Genomic DNA, 5,687 nt, shown 5'->3' with positions numbered 1-5,687 from the left:
AGCAGATGACGCAATGATTTTAAAAAAAAGTTGCCGATTACCAAACTTTTCACGCGGCTGCCAAAGCAGTCAATAGCCAGTTTGTCACTTCACAAATAAACCAGATCAGCTACGGCAAATGTTTTATTAAAAAAATCAAACGCTATTAAGGACCACCATGCAATAATAAGTATAAAACATCTTTATTAATACTTATGTGAATACGCTGTACTTATAATTTTTTGTTTCCAAAATAAATTGTGAAATTGTGCACACATTTACATTTGGAGCGGCAATAAATATCAGGCACCTGTCTCATTCCAGTGTTTTATTGTCGCTATCTATTCACATTATACTGGCAAGGACAATTCGTCGGTACATTACATAACGTACGTGTGCTCAAAACCTATCACATACACAACTAAAACGAATATCTACCAATTGTGTGCCATCTCTGCTCACACAAACTACTCACAACTGTATGGCGGCTGCGGCGCGGCGCAGATGACGTGTCATATCAGTTTCATATATTTGTATACTTGAAGCTATAAATCTATAATACATGTGTAGTACAATTGGTCAAAATCAGTTCCTTTATAGCAGCCGCTAATTGCCCAAACTTTAAAAACCAAATTGATGCCTCAATACTTTGAATGAGTACTGCATAAGACAGCATGAGTGCACGTCTGACTTTCCTCGAGAATAGGCTATTCTGTGTGTGCCATTTCGCATGTCAAGCCTCCGACTGCCTACTGCGCGGGAACACAAAACTCCTCAATCGCAATCAATTCGTCCAGAACATATTTGTTACCTCAGGACGCTGACGCCCTTGACCGCAACCTATCCGGCCTGTTGACAAATCCAACACTGCATGGCTGTAGGCTCTGTATTGTTATTTTTGTCTCGCGTGCACTGAAGAGGTGTAACTACTCTAAACCAACGTTTTAAACCTTAGCTATTATCCCCTGGTGTTAAAATAATGTTGTGTAATAGTAATATTTTGATGAATATAAATGATGATAATGAATTATCGCTCCATAAATATCATTATGCATATTCCTAGATTGCTATACGCGATGTAGGTACTATTAACGCATTGTGTCCTTTTATGTTATATAATATTATACTCGGTACGCGGCCACGACAACAGTTAATGATATTAATTATAGTATATTGTAGTTATTTCAGCTGCTGAAGCTGTGCATTTAGTGGGTAATTTAAATATTTTGTGCATGGTAGGATATCTGTAACGTTGTCGCGTGTGAACTCTAGAAACGCACGGGAAGGAAAGAAATGCACTTACTCAAGATGATAAATGTGTAGTCACTATTTCGACCCAGAACTTAAATAGTTAAAGAATACTCATGCGCTTGGTTACACCAAATTTGTATGAATTAAGCACAGTTAATTTGATTTCACGAAATCTACACTCATGCAGAAAACCAAATATTTATTGACAAGTTGTCGGGGAGCCCATCTGCCAAAAGTTTGGAAAAAGTGCTACAGTGCCAGTCCCAATCAAATGCCTTAGTAATGTCGAGGCCCTCGGTTAAAACCTCGCCATGCTTATCAGTCGTCCCACTCCAGCGGTGTAATACGTACGCTCGAAGATCAGCCACCGACCCGGCACACTTTTTTTTCGGAATTTCGGACTTTAGACATGTAATGACTGCAGCTCCCGTCGCATATCACACTGCCTGATGCGAACAACAGGCATAACGCGTCCACAGTCAGGCAGTGCGGGCAGCAACTTGCCGCAGTCAAGCCAAGAATGTGCGCGAAGAGTTTTGCTAATAATGCAGATTTTTCCTACGCCCCGTGAGTTAGCGATTCGTCAGGATAACTCAACCGTGGCGCGTCTCCACCGTTCATATCTAGTGCAATACAATTTTCTGTTGAGAATCCAGATTCAAACGTGATTAAAATACAAGCTAAATACCTGTATAAATTCCATTATGCCGCCGCGCAGGCATGCCAGAATCCATTAGGGATGGCCATTGGCCTCAGCGACGACTGCGCGGGACACCTTTCGGAACAGTGTTCGGCATTACGTTATTTGCGCTGGAAATTGTAATACTTAATATCATATTCGGCCTTTTGGCCTACTCTGCTGGTTCAACGCGGCGCGTGGCCTTGTTTTTAGTTTTACCATAGCATACTTACTCTACTAGTCTACTTAGTTCAATATCTTTCGCAATAACATTTGGTTTTAGATCAGAGTAACACAGCTTAGACCGTACAGTATGAACTCGTCCTGGCTCACCATGAGCTAGCCGTTGTTACACGATGCAATGGCTAGATAATTACAAAAACATAGATTGCATAAATTTTATTTACAAAAAGAAAAAATTATAAGCTGCAGTGAATTTTGAATGGATATTTATATTTAAAATGGCTAACCACAAATAGTATTTATGTTTTATAATTTTAATTTCGTTAAAACGAGGACGCACACGAATATTACGCAATCAGTAATTTAAATGAATTTACAAACTGAAAATTCTTTAATGTAACAGGTCAGCAAAATTAATAACATTCAGTTCTAATAATTGAATAGATTTCACTGGAATTTATTTTAAAGTAAAAGAAACAAATTCAATTATGAAAAAGACGCGTTTAAGTAACTGCAGCCGGTCGCCGGCGTGACAAGCTACTTGTTACTCACATTGTCCACAGGAAGCCGACGTTGCAGTTAGTTGTGCGTTTGGAAATCACTACAATATCCTTTGCCTGTGGTACAGTGTGCGTCACCATGCTCTGGGCCCCTCACACCATGATCCGATATTATTGGTTATGGCCGTTCACGTGTCCTAACAAATGTCATATTTTTAAATGTATTTTGTATTCACCCACATGCTAACCGTTTGCCGAATTAGAATATTATTCAAAAATAAAATTGTTTATAAAGGTTACTATTGTAATTACATGTTTTTTTTTTAAATAACATTAAGCATTATATTGTGCCACCGGAAGCAACGACACTGCCATAAATCTGCTCGACCGCACAGTTCCAAACAAAGGAGGCTATATGAATTCATTTTTGAGTTAGCACAAGTTCGCCGCAGACATCAGGTTACCATAAATATGAGCCGAGCGGAGGCAAACTATCGTTATCGCGGCCGAGCCAACTCCTCTCAACAAACAACCAATAAACAAATTAATGCGAGAACTTGCACACAGCACTTGTCAACAACAAATATTCTCAAACTTTGTCAATCACTCACGTCTACGAAAAAGGCCAAATTGTATACGTATTCCACGGTTCCTTTAGACACTGCAAGCGGACGCGGCCGGGAGAACGAGGTTAGGAAGTAAATAAACTCAAACCAATGTTGTAACATTAAATTATATAAGTATAAAATTGATTCGATGTAAAATTATTAATGAATTAGTAAAATGACATATTGTGATATTCGAAATGACCTATCATTTTAACCACCGGTTGAGCAAAGAATTTTAAATAAAATCCGGCTGCTCAAAAACATCCACCCTCGGACATCATTTACAACAGTCCACAGCGCGGTCACAACAAACTCGACGAACGCTTAAAAATCACATCCCACCACACACAAAAAAATAGCACCAATATGAATATTACTATGCAAAACACGGTCAAAGTTTGGGCAGCGGCGGCTTTAACAGCTTCCAAACCGGGATTCAACTGCGGACCAAGTTGTGTTGAAATTAATTGATTAATGGTCGGTCGCGGCCGACACCCTCGCCCACACACTACGCCGGCGATCCCGCCGAGCCGCCGCCCGCCTCCTCTCTTCATCCACACAAACACCCACACAACTATTGGTGTTATTGTTCAAACTTATGTTCATGTGTTTTACAAAGTATTAAACTGACGCTACTGTCCAAACTATGTCGACCCTCAACCACCATGTGGCCGTCACCTACGAGTGTTAGTTTTGGCTCGATTACTTAAATTAAATTATGTTGCATACTGTAATTAATGCAAACTATGTCTATCATTTCTAACTACGATAAGTGACCAAGTTGGTTGGTTTTATATTTTCCAAGAAATAGTAAACGACCATAATATGGGTCACCTGACCTGATTAATACCGGTTGTAAGGGAAACGCCATCGAAAACGAAGACAGGATAGTATTGGTGATTCCTGCAAGATGGCACAAAAAATATCCCACTGAATGATTATTATTTACTAGGTTTTTAACATTTCTGTATCACGTACAGATAGAAAATATTAAACTGTTATTTAAATGAAAGTAATTCAAATAGTCAATATTAAAAAAGTCGTAATGTAACTCGTAAATCAGCTGACGGGTCAACGATCGCGCACAGCTGGTCGGACCGGGCGGTGCGGGCGCAGCGCGGCATGGCGCGAACGCCGCAAAGTCGCCATTTGCTTTGTAGTAAGTACCCAGTACCTACGTGCCCCAATTTCAATTTGACTGCAATTACAATCTTTAATGCAAAGTTATCAAACATTGGCAGAATAAAACGCAGCTGCAACGAGCGGGACGAAATTTATAAGTATCACAATAACGTCCTGAAAACAAAATGTTAGTTGACGCTACTTTGCAGAAATAAGTTTTAGGTAATTTATTTTTCGATCCACCCGACCCTTGAGTTGGCTGAATTGATACTACGTTAAAATATCGGGAATTGTAAAGTACTCTGTGCATTTCACGATCAACCAACTAAAGTGACATTAAAAAAATCCAATTAATATTTTGTTGTTTGTTTGTTTGTAAATAACGAAATTATTATTGTAGTAGTCCATGGGTTTAATATTGTAAAGTATGTAATTGTTGCAATTTTTGTTTGTACGTAATTTCTAAGCAAATGTACTTTGCAATAACAATAAAAGGAATGAAATGCTTGATTAGTGATGGCAATTAATTCTAATTAGAATTAGTTTCAATAACATGCGCCCTTTCATTTTTAGCATGCTGAATAAACAAGCTAATGCTAATTGCTAATATGACGCATGAATTAAAATTGTGTAAATTTTAATTTGCGAATTACACTCTCGCAACAAGACCTCAAAAATATGTCATATGACACAATGATGAGTTAGCGATTCGTGGAAAAATCAACGGACGAAGTTTAAGGCTCGATTTTTTTCTTTTTATCTAACTCCAATTCACTGTCAATACATTTTATTAAAATAATATGATATTCATTTGTATATAATAGAACTAGCTTTTGCCCGCGGCTCCGCCCGCGTTATAAAGTTTTTCAGGCTAACGTTTTCCGTTATAAAAGTAGTAGTTTCCCGGGAGCCTATGTTCTTCCCAGGTCTCCAAACTCGTCTCCACACCAAATTTCATCTTAATACGTTAGGTAGTTTTTGAGTTTAACACGTTCAGGCAGACAGATGCAGCGGGGACTTTGTTTTATAATATATTTTTAGAACTTTTAAGAGGAACAATCTCGTCATACATCATTGTTACATAACTTTAACCGTTTACGCAGCGCACGCAACAGAAGCTCTCAAAAATAATAAATTGTCCCCGTTTTTGCAACATGTTTCATTACTCGCTCCGCCCCTACTGGTCATAGCGTGATGATATATAACTTAGAGCACTCCACAAACAAAGGGCTATTCAACACAAAAATAATTTTTCAGTTTGGACCGGTAGTTCCTGAGATTAGCCATTACCGCTCCACCCCATTGGGTATAGCGTGATGATATATAGCCTATAGCACTCCACGAACAAAGGGCTATTCAACGCAA

This window comes from Manduca sexta, unplaced genomic scaffold, assembly GCF_014839805.1.
Source record: "Manduca sexta isolate Smith_Timp_Sample1 unplaced genomic scaffold, JHU_Msex_v1.0 HiC_scaffold_1332, whole genome shotgun sequence".
NCBI classification, from domain to species: Eukaryota; Metazoa; Arthropoda; class Insecta; order Lepidoptera; family Sphingidae; genus Manduca; species Manduca sexta.
The sequence above is the reverse complement of the archived record's forward strand: the minus strand, read 5'-3'. Positions refer to the sequence as shown.